Raw genomic sequence first — 17,779 nt, 5'->3', positions numbered from 1 at the left:
TGTCTGAGCAAGAGCAGGTGAAGATTTTTTCCCACATTGTGGGTTGTCTCTTCACACTGCTGGTGGTTTCTCTTGCTGTGCAGAAGCCTTTTAATAAGAAGAGATCCCACTTGTTGATTTTTTGTGCTAGTTCACAGGCAACTGAGGTTTTGTTCATAAAATCTTTTCCTACACCGATGTCTTCAAGGGTTCTACCTAACCTCTGTTCCAACTGGTTCAGAGTTTCTATTTTAATATTTAGATCTTTAATCCATTTTGATTTTAGTTTTGTGCATGGTGAGAGATATAGGTCTAGTTTTAATTTTTGGCAAGTTGAAGCCCAATTTCTCCAGCACCATTTATTAAAGAGGCTATCTTTCCTCCACTGAGGGTGTTTGGCTCCTTTGTTGAAGATGAGATGGCTGAGTGTGTCTGGTGTTGTTTCTGCATCTTCTAATCTGTTCCACTAGTCCTCAGTTCTGTCTCTTTGCCAGTACCATGCTGTTTTTGTCACAGTAGCTTTGTAGTAGAGATGCAGGTTAGGGATTGTGATACCCCCAGCCATGTCTCTGTTACCTAGAATTGCTTTTGCTATTCTAGGTCTCTTCTTGTTCCAAATGAATTTTTGGATTGTTTTCTCGAGGTCCGTGAAGTATGCTGCTGGGATCTCAATTGGAATTGCATTAAAGCTATATAGCAGTTTTGGAAGTATGGCTGTTTTCACTATATGAATCCTTCCTACCCAGGAGCAGGGGATGTCTGTCCATTTTCTGATATCATCTTCAATCTCTCTTTTCAGAGTGCCATAGTTTTCAGAGAAGAGGTCTTTGATTTCTTTCATTAGGATGATTCCTAGGTATTTCAGTTTTTTGGATGCTATTGTGAAAGGAATTATTTGCCCTATTTCTCTCTCAGTGAGTCTGTCATTGGTGTAGAGGAAAGCTATTGATTTTTGAGTGTTGACCTTGCATCCAGCTACTTGACTGAATTTGGTTATTAAGTCTAGAAGACTTTTGGTGGAGTTCTTGGGGTCTTCTATATAGAGTGTCATGTCATCTGCAAATAATGACAATTTGACTTCTTCATTTCCTGTATTTATTCCTTTTATTTCTTTCTCTTGTCTAATTGCCATGGTGAATGTTTCCAGAACTATATTGAACAAGAGTGGTGATAGTGGACATCCTTGTCTTGTTCCTGATTTTAGTGTGAAGGATTTCAGTTTTTGACCATTTAGCATGATATTGGCTGTTGATTTTTCATAGATGGCTTCTACCAGTTTGAGGTAGAGACCATCTGTTTCAATTTTTTGTAGGGTTTTTATCATAAATGCATGTGGGATTTTGTCAAATGCTTTTTCTGCATCTATGGAGATAATCATATGGTTTTTGTCCTTGGCTCTATTGATATAGTGTATTACATTGATTGATTTTCGTATATTGAACCATCCCTGCATCCCTGGGATGAATCCCACTTGATCAGGATGTATGATCTTCTTCATGATCTTCTGCATTCTGTTTGCCAGTATCTTAGTAAGGATTTTTGCATCTATGTTCATTAGTGAGATTGGCCTATAGTTCTCTTTTTCAGTTGGGTCTTTCTCTGCTTTGGGGATCAAGGTGATGCTTGCTTCCAGGAAGGAATTTGGGAGTATTGCTTCCCTTTCAATTTCATTGAAGAATTTAAACAGTAGTGGCAGCCGTTCCTCTCTAAATGTCTTGTAGAATTCAGCAGTGAAGCCATCAGGGCCTGGGCTTTTCTTAGGTGATAAGTTCTTAATTACGTTTTCAATTTCATTGGTTGATATTGGGTTGTTCAGAATTTTTAGGTCTTCTTCGTTCAACTTTGGTAATTCATATGTGTCTAGGAATCTGTCCATTTCTTCTGTGTTGTCCATCTTATTGGCGTATAGCTTCTGGAAGTAGGCATTGATGATCCTCTGGATTTCTGCTGGGTCTGTTGTAATTTCACCCTTTTCATTCCTAATTGCATGGATTTGGGCCTTTTCTTTTCTTCTTCTGACAAGGTTGGCTAAGGGTTTGTCAATTTTGTTGTTTCTTTCAAAGAACCAACTCTTAGCTTCATTGATTTTTTGTATTGTTTTCTTAGTCTCCATTGCATTGATTTCTCCTCTGATCTTTGTAACTTCCTCCTTGCATGAGCTCTGGGGTTGTCCTGTTCTTCTTTTTCTAGAAGCTTGAGGTCCAGCATCAGGTTGTTTAATTGGGTTCATTCTGTTTTCCTAATACGCGTACTCAGTGCTATGAATTTCCCTCATAAGACTGCTTTCATTGTGTCCCACAGATTCCGATATGTCGTATTGTCATTATCATTTAATTGAAGGAACTGTCTGATTTCTTCTTTAATTTCCTCTGTGACCCATTGGTTATTCAGAAGTGTGTTGTTCAGTTTCCACGTGTTTATGACATTTTTCAAGTTTCTTTTGCTATGGATCTCCAATTTCATCACACTATGGTCTGATAATATACAGGAGATAACTTCAATTCCTTTGCACTTACTTAAACATGTTCTATGTGTATGTGGTCTATTTTGGAGAATGACCCATGTGCTGCTGAGAAGAATGTGTATTCTGATTTTGTGGGGTGGAGGACTCTGTAAACATCTGTTAAGTTCATTTGTTCAAGAGTTCGATTGAGTTCTAGTATTTCATTACTTATCTTTTGTCTAGTTCATCTATCTAATTGTGACAGTGGGGTGTTGAGGTCCCCCACTACAATTGTATTAGTGCATATATGACTTTTCATGTCATTAGTATTTGTTTTATATAGTTGGGTGCACTAGTGTTTGGTGCATAGATATTTATGATTGTCATCTCTTCCTCTTGGATTGTTCCCTTTACAAGGATGTAATGTCCTTCTTCATCTCTCTTAATCAGTGTTGGTTTGAAATCCACTTGATCTGCCAAGAGGATGGCTACTCCTGCTTTTTTGAGGGTTCCCGTCACATGGAGTATTGTTTTCCACCCTTTAACTTTCAGTCTATGAGTTTCCTTTTGAATTAAGTGTTTTTCTCGTATGCAGCATATTGTTGGATTTTGCTTCTTGACCTATTCTACCAGTCTATTTCTTTTGATTGGTGAATTGAGACCATTAACGTTGATGGTTATACCTGAAATGTATTGGCTTGTCATTGCCATGACTTTTTCTTTTTGTTGGGTTCTCCCCCTTTACATTTAATTTCTTGTCTTGCCAGATGGGTTCATTCTGCTTTGCTTCCTGGGGTTGTGATCCTCAATGTCTGTTCCTAGGATATTGTATAAAATTCTTTGGAGTGCTGGTTTGGTATTCACGAAGTTCCTAAGGTGCTCTTTGTCACGAAAGTATCTTATTTCTCCATCCATTTTGAAAGATAGTTTTGCAGGGTCCATCAATCTGGGTTGGAGGCTGTTTTCTTTTAGGGCTTGGAATATGTCACTCCAAGCTCTTCTTGCCTTGATGGTTTGTGTTGAGAAGTCTGCTGTGATTCTGATGGGCTTTCCTTTGTATGTGATTTGTTTCTTTTCTCTGACTGCTTGTAGAACTTTGTTCTTCTGTTGTGTTTCTGGAATCTTAACAATTATATGCCTATGTGTAGATTTTTTTTGATCAAGGGTATCTGGAGTCCTATATGCTTCACGTATCTGTATGTCAAGCTCTTTTCCCCTGCTTGGGAAGTTTTCTGCCATTATTTCTGTGAAGAGATTTTTTTATGTCATCTCTACTCTCTCCTGTTTCTTCATTGACTCCAATCAGTCTTATGTTATTCTTCTTTGCATCATCTAGCAGCTGCTGGATTGATTTCTCATGTTCCCTTATAATTTTGAAGGCATTTTTCTTTTCCTGGTCACTAATTGCAATCTTATCTTCTATATCTGAAATTCTGTCCTCACATTGGCACATTCTGCTGTATAGACTTTCAATGGAGTTTTTCATGTCCTGGAAATCTATTTGCATCTCTTTTATGGATTCCATTTGTTTCTTATGTTGCGATTCCATCATGTTCCTCAACTCCTCTCTACATTTATTAATCATGTCTTGCAGTAGGGGCACAATTTCTCCTATTATCTGAGAAATTATTTCTGATTTCATGTTTTCCAGATCCCCTTTTGTTGCCAGTTCAGTGTGTCCAGGTGGTTGACTATCAGAGTGTTCCATCTCATTCCCCTTTGGGATTCCTGTAGGTGATCTGGAAGTCTGGTTTTGAGACTTATTTACATGTTTTCTCATTTCTACTGGGGGGGGGCTGTTGGTCTTTACCTTTTAAAATATTTTGGAAGAGAAAAAATATCTATTTTGGGGGCTGGGGGTATTATTCTGTGGTAGAACACTTGCTCAGCATGCATGAGGCCCTGGGTTTGATCTCGGGCCACAGGAAAAGAAAAAGAAAAATTTCTATTTTAAACACTCATGTGAATATCTTAAAACATTTTATAAGCAGCCTACTTTCCTCTTTCCTTAATCAAAAGATGTAGTATTCTCCCTGATGAAAGACAAATGATAGTACTCTTTTTGTCTGTATCTTATTCCCTACATCTAAATTTCCATTCATAATTAAATTTGATGTTTCTCTTTTTTCTTTCTTTCACATTTCTTTTAGGCTTTCTATGTCTTACTTTAAATAATTACTCCAGCATCAGAAATATACCTTCCACAGTTATCTTTCCTTTGTTAACAATAGCTGGTATCAATAATTATCACAAGCTTATTTTTAGCCATTATCCATTCAAAGTTCTTTCTTTAATTTTAGTGCACAATATATATTGCAGCTTTGAGCAATCTTGTCAAAAGAGGCCCCTGGCTGCCACATTTTTAAAGATGAGGCCTGTCTAAGAATGTCTCTCTCTGTTGCCTTCCTCTACAAATGGCTTGATGAGGTCCATTATTCCTGAGTTACAATTTGTCCTTTGTATAGAAGATGTCATCACATTTCATTTAGCATTGCTCATTACAGTGGAAATCGCCAAAGCTAGTTTGATATTTTGCTTCATGAGAATGACCTACTTTTTTCTGCTTGCAAACTTGCAGAATTCTTTTTTCTCCTCTCATGGTTTTAAATTTTTATGAAACTATGCCATGGTGTGGCTTTTACTATTGATTTTGCCTGTGACTTTGGTAGTACTCTTTTTTTTTTCAAAAATTAATGTCTTCATTGAGAATTGATTTTTGTCTGTTTAGAAACTTCCTTTATTTGGAAATTGGATCTCTAAATTTAATAACTTCTGTTGAAATGTTTTCTTATTCGTTTTGCATTCTGAACATTATAATTATGCATAAAGTGGAGAGGAAAGGAGCTCAGGGTGCGTTCCACTTTAGTTCCTAGACAGGCAATCTGATTTGAGAACCAACAGAGGCCTGGCTGATGAGCCTGGGCCAACCCAGAGGAGGAGCCACATGCTCCCAAGGACTGGCAGGGGTGGCAACATGGGAAGTAACATGGGAGTAATAAAGGCCATGCCTGGTAAAATAAATTAAGAATGAGACAAGGCAGCCTAACTTATCAGAGACTGACACAGAAACTAGGGGTGAAGGGGGATGAGACTATTGATGGGGTATCAATGGTCTCAGCCAAGAGGAGCTGAGTAATAGAAGTCTTTGGCAGCATAACAGCCATTGTTATGTGTATGAAAGGGCTAATTCTATCTTTTCCCTTTTTTATCACCCTAGAAGAACTGTTTGTCAATGGCTTTGGCAATTTCTGTTTTTTCTATGTCTAGTTTCAGAACTGGTCTTATTATAAAGGGCATGAAATTAGACATTATATTGCTGTAGCGATCTTTTTGAAGGCATTGTCAAGACCATATCTCTTTCCATTTATTAAAGTCATATAATAAATTCTTTCTAGCAAAAGTGAGACTTCAGATTTATTACCAGCCCATCTTGTGCTGTTTACCTTGCATTTACTGATGCCTCTAATACATAAATTTGTCCATCCTTTGTAAACTCCAGCTCCACTAAGGTCCTCTTTTTTAAATGAGATTTTCTCATTTAAAATATAGAAAAAATAGAAATAATTTGAGTTGATTATATCACCTTAGATAGTTCCAACTTCCCTATAGACATGATCTTACTACATTTCTACTCTTTCAAAATACTTTAAACATAACTAGTTATGTTCATCAAGTAACTAGTTATTTTCATCAAAGAAAATACTTTGAAAAGTTTATCTTATAATTCCAAGGTCTTCATTTGCCAATAAGTTACTCATTTCAAATATATTCATTTTTAAAAATGGACTTCCACCTTCTGAAGAGGCTTTCGCATGTTTTGTCATTATTTTTCAGTTACTTCTCATACCTTCTAAGTAACTGTCTTGATGAGAAAAAAATATTTTGACATCTTTTCCTTAATTAGAACATGAAATTTTCTTCTAGCCATTGATAGCAGGACCTTATCACTTGTGTCTTGCCTTTGTGTATTCATTTCACTTTTTTTTCCTCTCAGCCCATGGTTGACGTCTGAAACTGAAGGTACCTGAAAGAAGATGAGGACCCCAAAACAGAAAATCATTTACCACATCAGTCCAAGAAACATGGGGTTGTTACCCCTGTCCAGAGAATTCAGAGACCATCAGACATCACCAGTGTTGACTTCAGTGAACTGTTCTAGAAGTAACAAGAGGTAAATTTGGGATGGATTTATTTTTAAAACAAAACCAATAGTAAAACTTTAGTCCTTTCCTAGAGATGAGGGCACTTGCCCTCCATTCCTGAACACTTCTCTTAAGATAATCTTTGAAGGTGCCTTATAAGTCTAAGCTTTTCAAACACAACAGCTAATGCTGCCCGAGGGAACAGAGGCCTTCTGGGGGGTGGAAGAGTGGGAAGTGGGGAGGTGTAAGTGAAGGGTGAATCAGAAGCAGACCAAGCCCAGAAAGCCTCAGTTTGCTTCTGCTTCAGGATCAGCTGCTACTGTCCTACCCGCAGCGAATAGAAAAGACAGAGCAACAAAGATATGCCCAAATGCAAAACAAACGCTGCCCCAAAGAGAAAACTGGAATCCAACAAGTCTTTATAATTTCGGGTCCTACGGTGTAGTCTGAGGTTAGACTACTCTCTTCTGAAGTTGTCCCTTTTCCACATCTGCCCCCATGTCATTTTCCCACACTCAAACCTTGCGAAAGAGCACAGGCACATTGCTGTGGTTTGAATGTGTCCCAAAAGTTCATTCTCAAAAAGTTAATCCCCGGGCCAGGGAATTAGCTGAGTGGTTCCCCCACCTGCCTCGAAAGCACAAGATCCTGAGTTTGATTCCCGGTACCAGAAAAACACAAAAAAGTTAAAGAGTAATACATATATATTTAAGATTATAGAGGCCGGGGATTTAGCTCAGTGGTTCTGCTGCCTGCCTTGCAAGCACAAAGTCCCAAGTTTGATCCCCAGTGCCAAAAAAAAAAAAAGATTATAAAGTTTATTTTATAAATCAGGTACAGTAAGAAAATAAAAATAATAACTAATAATAAAGAGAATAATTATAATAATATGTTACAATAAAAGTTATTTGAATGTGGTCTCTCTGTCTCTCAAAATATCTTATTATACTTTTACCTTTTCTCTTAAAGAGAACACTTTATAGCTTTTCAATCTCTCCAGCCAGAAAATATTTCCTCATCTTCCTTGCAGTAAGACTCAGGCATTGGCTCCACCAATCAGAAGAGCACATGGAAGACTGAAAGATCTCCAATTGGAGTGAATGAAACAGGCACTGAGGGCTCCTCAACTGGCCACCGCAGAGACGGCAGAAGCAACTGGCTTTCAGTAGCAGCTGTGGTCTGGAGATTGGATTCCTGTTAGAGGCACAACCCTGGTGCTGGTAGCAACAGCAATTGCAGCAACACTGAGTTCTTGACATTCAGTTTAGTACAACCCGGACCTTCTAAGTACGTCGTGGCAACAGCTTCCCTATTAAGCCAATGTTGTGGTTAGTGTGGGCAGTGTACCTGCAGGTTTAGCCTCCAGCCAGTTGTCCAGCCTCCCATAGTTCTGTGTTCCCTCTAATAAACTTGTAATAAACTTTCTTTTGCTTAAAAATGAATCCTAGTGCTTGCAAGTGTCACTAGCAAAATAGACAAGCAGGAATCAGAGAATTAGACTGAAAAACAGCTTTTTTGTTCCCTACCCCATTCCCTGTTCCAACAATCCTATAAGTCCCTAGATGAAAGTCCTCTTATACAAGTCCTTCAGTCCCCTTCAGTCACAAGAATCATCTCACTTTAGAAACTAATTTTTCCAGCTCAATATAATAATCAAAATTCTGGAATCTATTTTAAGTGAAAGCTTCTTTCCTCTCCAGCTTGAATTGATTTCACACAGAAGTATTTATCTGGGTAGTGGCCCATTTCTCTCTCTTTGCCCGATGAGGGTTTCTCTTCCCCTCTCACCAGGCCACTTCTGCTCCTCCAAGATTGAAGTGATCGAGAAAAGGGAGAGGCAGCGCAAAAAGACACCCATAGGCTAATACAGTGAATCTGGTGGTGGATTCCTCTGGCCATAGCATGTGTTTAAAGAGATCTTATATTCCAAAGGTCAAGCAAGCATATAGTAGATGCTCAAAAAAGAGTAGTATTTATTGACATTAGATACCTACCTGATCTTCCCCTTTATTCAGCTCTAGCAGCATTAAGAACAGGGACCACGTCTAGCCTTTGTCTGTACCATACTCATGTGTTTTATTATGATGTATCCCATCATACATAAGATCACTGAGCTACTGATTAAGTCACTGTCTTAAGCCTGTTACAAGACTACATTTGGATGGATGCACGTTGAGGCCATACTCTAAAGTGATGTAAATAGGACACACATGTGTAAATACTGAATAGTTGCTCTGGTGTGAGAAACTGAAAGTGTAAATAAGGATCAAAATGTATAATAGATAATGTGAAATAGGAAGAAAAGGTCCAAAGGGGAAGGGGAAGTGGGAGAGGTAGGGGACAGGAAAGAAGGGAAAGGAATAAATATGAGAAAAAGAAAATTGTAAACAAAGTCTTTGTAAATAGGGAGGGGTGGAGGGGTTGAAGGGAGGACAGGGGAATGGGAAAAAAATAAGAACCAAGTTATATCATGTAAAGGTACAAATTCCCAATAACGAATGTCAGCATATTGTATACCTAAAATGTACCAATAAAATTAATGAGTTAAAAAAAATTTTAAGATTACATTTGGATTGTTTATGAATACATGGCTACTGTAGCAGAAGCACAGGCATAAGCACGGAGCCTGTTTAGGCAGGCAGGCAGCTTTGCACCAAAGATTCATATCCCCAAGCCCTTCCAGGATGCAGAGTTATTGCTAGAGGCTGCCAGAGTCAACATTTCCCAGATGATCTTGTGTCTAGGTGGGATCAGTGAGGTCTGGCCAGTGGACTGTATTATTTGGCACTTTGTGGCTTAGCTCATAAATTTTTTCCATGTGATCCCAAATGCCCTCTTTGTCATCTCGGTTGCCCAAATGTTGGCTCCAGGGTGAGCTGGGAAGTCACACTCCGAAGACGGCTGAGTCTTCAAATGATTCTTCTGTGCAACACAACTCTCTGCCTCCAATATACTTCTATCACATTATGCCAAGTACCCACAAACTGTCTCCATAAAGGGCTTGTCATGGCTTAGATCTAAAATGCCCCACAAGTCTCGTGTTCAGAAGGGGGGGCTGGAAGGTTATATTCTTTTTTTGTTTGTTTGTTTTTGTTTTTGGTACCGGGAATCAAACTCGGGTTCTTGTGCTTGCAAGGCAGGCAACAGAACCACTGAGCTAAATCCCCAGCCCTGGAAGGTTATATTCTTGTCCTCCGCTCCTCCCTCCCTCTCTTTCTCTGCTTCATGGCTGCCGTAGAGTGAGCAGCATTCCTCTGCCAGGCCTTTCCATCATGCCATTTCCGACTTGGAGCCAACCAGCCATGGACTGAAACCTCTGGAAACTGTGAAGCAAAATAAATCTCTCTTCCTTCAAGTTGTAGATATCAGGTATTTTGTTCCAGCAAGAGGAAAGTACCTAATACAGGACCAGATAGAAATATTTAGATTTTGCAGGATATATGGTCTCTGTTGCAACTTCTCAGCCATTATAGTATGAAAGCAACCCTAACATAAATGAATGGTCATGAGTGTATACCAGTAAATTTTTATTTACAAAAATAGGCAGAAAGCTAGATTTGGTCTGTGGGTGGTAGATCATAGTTGATTGACTCCTACTAAACCACTACAATTTGGTGTTACTCTGTTTAGCAGAGTATGATTTTAATCAATCCACTTTTTTATCCAGTCTGCATCAACATTTCCCAGAATAATGCCAAGTATAGGAAGTGCTCAGTGATGAATGAATGGACAGCCTTGAAACACAGGGCCTGGGATTTTAATAACTGTATGGAGATGAAACCATGCTTCAGCCCTGAACATGGGTATAAAGTGAGCTGAACTCGCATAAACCTGAGAACCTAACAGTTTCTAGTTCAGAAAACAAGGATAAGAAAAATTTTCTCCATTGGCTCCCCACTGTCTTCCAAATGGAGCCCAATGTCCCCGGCTTCACCTGGAGGGTCTTGCTGGTCTGGCTTCTGCTCATGTCTCTGCCCTCAATTCCCACTGCCTGTCCTTCTTTGTGTCTGAACCCTAGACTCACCAAATTAAGTTCCCTAAGTGTCTTGTGATTTTGCACATATGGTTTCCTCTGTCGAGAATGCCAGTCCTCTTCTCACTGCTCTGCCTTAACTCTTGAGTGTTGTAGTTTCCAGCTCTTCTCGCCCCACATAGACTAAGAGGTGTTCCTCCTCCTGTGTGTGTATCCTCCATGAGTTCAGCTCGTTCTTCACTTACAGAACGCATCACACAGACTTGTCTCCCTGCTACAAGGACTGGCTTACTTTTCATTTCCGCAAAACCAATTTGGCACTTATTTGGTTCTCAACATAAAATAGTGGCTAAATCAGAGAATCTGAATCCAAGCCATAATGAATACAGCAACAATTACAACAGTTCAGGAGTTGTTTTGTTCTCTTGTATTTACAGATAATTGTATATTAAACATTATCATTCAACTAAAATGATGTATCACATATAACACAATAATTTATATTTGATTTAGGTTTCCTGTAAAGAACAGTCCAGTCCTTTTGCTCCTGAAGTTGAAACAATCTCAGTTCCACCTGAGCCTGGAGCAGCAGAAGGGTTTAGTTTTCTTCAGCACAGAGAAAAGTGGAAACACTCATTTCTTAAGTGGCTGGGATTCTGCTGATGGTGCATAGGTCCTCTAAAATCACACATATATATGACCCAAATTTTCCAGAAAAATTCCACTTTCAAGTATTTTGTTTCAGTTTATCCACAAATAAACCCAAACTTTTCAAACCATGTGTCTCTGTTTTAAGAAAATGTGTTTGTTCTGGTGCAACCACTGTGGAAATCAGTATGGAGACACCTCAAAGAACTAGGACTGGAAGTTCCATTTGACCCAGCTTTCCCCTGCTGGGTATCTTCCCAAAAGAATTAAAAGAATCATACCACAGTGATATATGTGCACCCATGTTCATAGCGGCACAGTTTGTAATAACTAAAACTTGGAAACAGCCCAACTGCCCATCAACTGGAAATTGGATAAAGAAGATGTGATTTTTTAATAAAATGGAGTACTACTCAGCTGTAAGAATGAGAAACTAGAGACATTTATAGCTAAATGGATGCATATTGAGGCCATACTCTTAAGTAAAATAAATAGGACACACATGTGTAAATACCGAATAGTTTCTCTGATGTAAGAAACTGAAAGTGTAAATAAGAATTAAAATGAATAATTGATAATTTGAAATAGGAAGAAAAGGTCCAAAGGGGTAGGGGAAGTAGGAGGGGAAGGGGAAAGGAAAGAAGGGAAAGGAAAAATTATGAGAAAAGAAAAAAATGGAAACGAAGTCTATGTAAATAGGGAAGGGTGGAAGGGTTGAATGGCACAGAGGTAATGGGGAAAAAATAAGAACCAAGATACATCCTGTACAGGTACAAGCACCCAATGATAAATGTAAACATATTGTATGCCTAAAATGTACCAATAAAAGAATTTAAGCAAAGAAAATGTGTTTGTTGTTAAATATCCAATTCCAGTCCTGAATGGTGTGTTAAGTTCCTGATAAGCAGTCCTATGTTTTATTTTTAACGAAGCATCTGATCTTAAAATACTTTCTGAAATGTACCCTTATTTAAAAAAAAAAATTTATCTCCATCTTTGAATATACAATATAGCTACAAATCTTATTTATAGGCCAAATCAGCCCGCTGCACACAGGCAGGTCTGCCCACGCCCTACCGAGGTCCCCAGTTGCGTGAAATATGCCAAATCAGCCCACCGCACACAGGAGGGTCTGTACACCCCCTGCCGAGGTCCTCAGTCACCCAGAATACACCAAGTCACCTGCTGCAGACAGGCAGCCACCTGGTTCCACACTACAAAGACACAGAGGACACCAGACCACCAGACCAAGGTATTGAGTCCCAATGTTCCCGGCCCAGAGGTAGGGGCTTCTGAGCCGTCATCCCACTGCTCCTGGTCCAGAGGAAGGGGCTTCACGGTCACCATCCCTCCCGCTGCTCCCAGCCCAGAGGAAAGGGCTTTGGGCCACCTTCTGTCCCACTGCTCCTGGCCCAGAGGAAGGGGCTTCCGGGCTACCATCCCTCTCACTGTTCGCAGCCCAGAGGTAGGGGCTTCTGAGCCACCATCCCTCTGGCTGCTCCCAGCCCACAGGAAAGGGCTTTTGGGTCACCATCCCTACCACTGTTCCTGGCCCCTGGCCCACCTCACCCAGCTCAGAGGAGGTAATCTGTGCAGGCCCTAACAGCCCCCCACTCCAGTTGAAATGAGAAAACACGTAAATAAGTCTCAAAACCAGACTTCCAGATCACCTACAGCAACCCCAAAGGGAAATGAGATGGAACACTCTGATACTCAACCACCTGGACACACTGAACTGGCAACAAAAGGGATCTGGAAAAAATGAAATCAGAAATAATTTCTCAGAAAACAGGAGAAATTGTGCCCCTACTGCAAGACATGATTAATAAATGTACAGAGGAGCTCAGGAACATGATGGAATCCCAAAATAAGAAACAAATGGAAACCATAAAACAGATGCAAATAGATATCCAGGACATGAAAAACTCCATTGAAAGTCTACACAGCAGAATGAGCCAATGTGAGGATAGAATTTCAGATATAGAAGATAAGATTGCAATTAGTGACCAGGAAAAGAAAAATGGCTTCAAAATGATAAGGGAACATGAGAAATCAATCCAGCAGCTGCTAGATGATGCAAAGAAGAATAACATAAGACTGATTGGAGTCAATGAAGAAAACAGGAGAGAGTGGAGATGACATAAAAAAAATCTCTTCACAGAAATAATGGCAGAAAACTTCCCAAGCAGGGGAAAAGAACTTGACATACAGATAAGTGAGGCATATAGGACTCCAAATAGCCTTGATCAAAAAAAATCTACACATAGGCATATAATTGTTAAGATTCCAGAAACACAACAGAAGAACAAAGTTCTCCAAGCAGTCAGAGAAAAGAAACAAATCACATACAAAGGAAAGCTCATCAGAATCACAGCAGACTTCTCAACACAAACCATCAAGGCAAGAAGAGCTTGGAGTGACATATTCCAAGCCCTAAAAGAAAACAGCCTCCAACCCAGACTGATGCACCCTGCAAAAGGATCTTTCAAAATGGATGGAGAAATAAGATACTTTCATGACAAAGAGCACCTTAGGAACTTCGTGAATACAAAACCAGCACTCCAAAGAATTTTACACAATATCCTAGGAACAGACATTGAGGATCACAACCCCAGGAAGCAAAGCAGAATGAACCCATCTGGCAAGACAAGAAATTAAATGTAAAGGGGGAGAACCCAACAAAAAGAAAAAGTCATGGCAATGACAAGCCAATACATTTCAGGTATAACCATCAACGTTAATGGTCTCAATTCACCAATCAAAAGAAATAGACTGGTAGAATGGGTCAAGAAGCAAAATCCAACAATATGCTGCATACGAGAAACACAATTCAAAAGGAAACTCACAGACTGAAAGTTAAAGGGTGGAAAACAATACTCCATGCGACGGGAACCCTCAAAAAAGCAGGAGTAGCCATCCTCTTGGCAGATCAAGTAGATTTCAAAGCAACACTGATTAAGAGAGATGAAGAAGGACATTACATCCTTGTAAAGGGAAGAATCCAAGAGGAAGAGATGACAATCATAAATATCTATGCACCAAACACTAGTACACCCAACTATGTAAAACAAATACTAATGGACATGAAAAGTCATATATGCACTAATACAATTGTAGTGGGGGACCTCAACACCCCACTGTCACAAATATAGATGAACTAGACAAAAAATAAGTAATGAAATACTAGAACTCAATTGAACTCTTGAACAAATGAACTTAACAGATGTTTACAGAGTCTTCTACCCCACAAAATCAGAATACACATTCTGCTCAGCTGCACATGGGTCATTCTCAAAAATAGACCACATACTCACACATAGAACATGTTTAAGTAAATGCAAAGGAATTGAAGTTATCCCCTGTATATTATCAGACCATAGTGTGATGAAATTGGAGATCCATAGCAAAAGAAACTTGAAAAATGTCATAAACATGTGGAAATTGAACAACACACTTCTGAATCAGCAATGTGTCACAGAGGAAATTAAAGAAGAAATCAGACAGTTCCTTCAATCAAATGATAATGACAATACAACATATTGGAATCTATGGGACACAATGAAAGCAGTCTTACGAGGGAAATTCATAGCAGTGAATACGAATATTAGGAAAACAGAATGAGCCCAATTAAACAACCTGATGCTGAACCTCAAGCTTCTAGAAAAAGAAGAGCAGGACAAGCCCAAACCTCATACAAGGGAGGAAATTATAAAGATCAGAGGAGAAATCAATGCAATGGAGACAAGAAAACAATACACAAAATCAATGAAGCCAAGAGTTGGTTCTTTGAAAGAAACAACAAAATTGACAAACCCTTAGCCATCCTTGTCAGAAAAAGGAAAGAAAAGGCCCAAATCCATGCAATTAGGAATGAAAAGGGTGAAATTACAACAGACCCAGCAGAAATCCAGAGGATCATCAATGCCTACTTCCAGAACCTATATGCCAATAAGATGGACAACACAGAAGAAATGGACAGATTCCTAGACACATATGAATTACCAAACTTGAACGAAGAAGACCTAAAAATTCTGAACAAACCAATATCAATGAAATGGAATTGAAAACATAATTAAAACTTGTCACCTAAGAAAAGCCCGGGCCCTGATGGCTTCACTGCTGAATTCTACAAGACATTTAGAGAGGAACGGCTGCCACTACTGTTTAAACTCTTCAGTGAAATTGAAAGGGAAGCAATACTCCCAAATTCCTTCCTGGAAGCAAGCATCACCTTGATCCCCAAAGCAGAGAAAGACCCAACTGAAAAAGAGAACTATAGGCCAATCTCACTAATGAACATAGATGCAAAAATCCTTAATAAGATAAAGGCAAACAGAATGCAGAAGATCATCAAGAAGATCATACACCCTGATCAAGTGGGATTCATCCCAGGGATGCAGGGATGGTTCAATATATGAAAATCAATCAATGTAATACACTATATCAATAGAGCCAAGGACAAAAACCATATGATTATCTCCATAGATGCAGAAAAAGCATTTGACAAAATCCCACATGCATTTATGATAAAAACCCTACAAAAAATTGAAACAGATGGTCTCTACCTCAAACTGGTAGAAGCCATCTATGAAAAATCAACAGCCAATATCATGCTAAATGGTCAAAAACTGAAATCCTTCACACTAAAATCAGGAACAAGACAAGGATGTCCACTATCACCACTCTTGTTCAATAGAGTTCTGGAAACATTCACCATGGCAATTAGACAAGAGAAAGAAATAAAAGGAATAAATACAGGAAATGAAGAAGTCACATTGTCATTATTTGCAGATGACATGACACTCTATATAGAAGACCCCAAGAACTCCACCAAAAGTCTTCTAGACTTAATAACCAAATTCAGTCAAGTAGCTGGATGCAAGGTCAACACTCAAAAATCAATAGCTTTCCTCTACACCAATGACAGACTCACTGAGAGAGAAATAGGGCAAATAATTCCTTTCACAATAGCATCCAAAAAACTGAAATACCTAGGAATCAACCTAATGAAAGAAATCAAAGACCTCTTCTCTGAAAACTATGGCACTCTGAAAAGAGAGATTGAAGATGATATCAGAAAATGGACAGACATCCCCTGCTCCTGGGTAGGAAGGATTCATATAGTGAAAACAGCCATACTTCCAAAACTGCTATATAGCTTTAATGCAATTCCAAATGAGATCCCAGCAGCATACTTCACGGACCTCGAGAAAACAATCCAAAAATTCATTTGGAACAAGAAGAGACCCAGAATAGCAAAAGCAATTCTAGGTAACAGAGACATGGCTGGGGGTATCACAATCCCTAACCTGCATCTCTACTACAAAGCTACTGTGATAAAAACAGCATGGTCCTGGAAAAGAAACAGACTTGAGGACCAGTGGAACAGATTAGAAGATGCAGAAACAATGCCAGACACACTCAGCCATCTCATCTTCGACAAAGGAGCCAAACACCTTCACTGGAGGAAAGATAGCCTCTTTAATAAATGGTGCTGGAGAAATTGGGCTTTAACTTGCCAAAGATTAAAACTAGACCTATATCTCTCACCATGCACTAAACTGTAATCCAAATGGATTAAAGTTCTAAATATTAAAATAGAAACTCTGAATCAGTTGGAACAGAGGTTAGGTAGAACCCTTGAAGATATTGGTGTAGGAAAAGATTTTATGAACAAAACCTCAGTTGCCTGTGAACTAGCACAAAAAATCAACAAGTGGGATCTCTTCTTATTAAAAAGCTTCTGCACAGCAAGAGAAACCACCAGCAGTGTGAAGAGACAACCCACAATGTGGGAAAAAATCTTCACCTGCTCTTGCTCAGACAAAGGTCTACTATCTCGAATCTATAAAGAACTTAAAAAGATCAAACCTCCCAAATTTAAAGACCCAATCCAAAAATGGGCATCTTGAACAGACATTTCTCACACAAAGAAGTAGAAATAGCAAATAAATACATGAAAAAATGTTCAACATCACTGGTCATTCGAGAGATGCAAAGGAAAACGACACTGAGATTCCACTTCACTCCAGAAAGAATGGCTGCTATCATGAAATCAACCAATAACAAATGCTGGCGGGGCTGTGGGGAAAGAGGAACCCTGCTCCACTGCTGGTGGGAGTGTAGACTGGTGCAACCACTGTGGAAATTAGTATGGAAATACCTCAAAAAACTAGGACTGGAAGTCCCATTTGACCCTGCTATTCCACTGCTGGGGATCTTCCCCAAAGAATTAAAAGAATCATACCACAGTGATATATGTGTGCCCATGTTCATAGCAGCACAGTTTGTAATAGCTAAAACTTGGAAACAGCCCAAATGCCCATCAACTGGAGACTGAATAAAGAAAATGTGGTTTTTTAATAAAATGGAGTATACTCAGCCATAAAAAATGAGAAATTAGAGACATTTGTAGATAAGTGGACTCACATTGAGGCGATACTCTTAAGTGAAATAAATAGGACACACCTGAATAAATACCGAATAGTTTCTCTGGTGTGAGAAACTGAAAGTGTAAATAAGGACTAAATGTATAATAGGTAATGTGAAATAGGAAGAAAAGGGGCAAAGGGGAAGGAAGTGGGAGGGCTAGGA

General features: G+C 39.1%; 1 protein-coding gene across 1 annotated transcript in view; it reads left to right on the top strand.

The window, feature by feature from the left end:
• Window positions 1-9,254, top strand: part of LOC147822325 (uncharacterized) — a 289,748-nt gene extending 280,494 nt beyond the window's left edge. Inside the window, exons 6-7 of the transcript XR_015445797.1 lie at window positions 6,417-6,593; window positions 7,534-9,254. The gene's annotated coding sequence lies outside the window, so the exon portion shown is untranslated. The remainder of the gene's footprint in view (window positions 1-6,416; window positions 6,594-7,533) is intronic.
• The last annotated feature ends 8,525 nt before the right edge of the window (window positions 9,255-17,779 follow it).

The sequence above is a fragment of the Heterocephalus glaber genome, unplaced genomic scaffold (assembly GCF_053883595.1).
Source record: "Heterocephalus glaber isolate CG9 unplaced genomic scaffold, H.glaber_assembly_v1.0 deba00001662, whole genome shotgun sequence".
Lineage (NCBI taxonomy): Eukaryota > Metazoa > Chordata > Mammalia > Rodentia > Bathyergidae > Heterocephalus > Heterocephalus glaber.
Note: the sequence above shows the minus strand (reverse complement) of the source record. Positions and strands in the feature narration are given on the sequence as shown.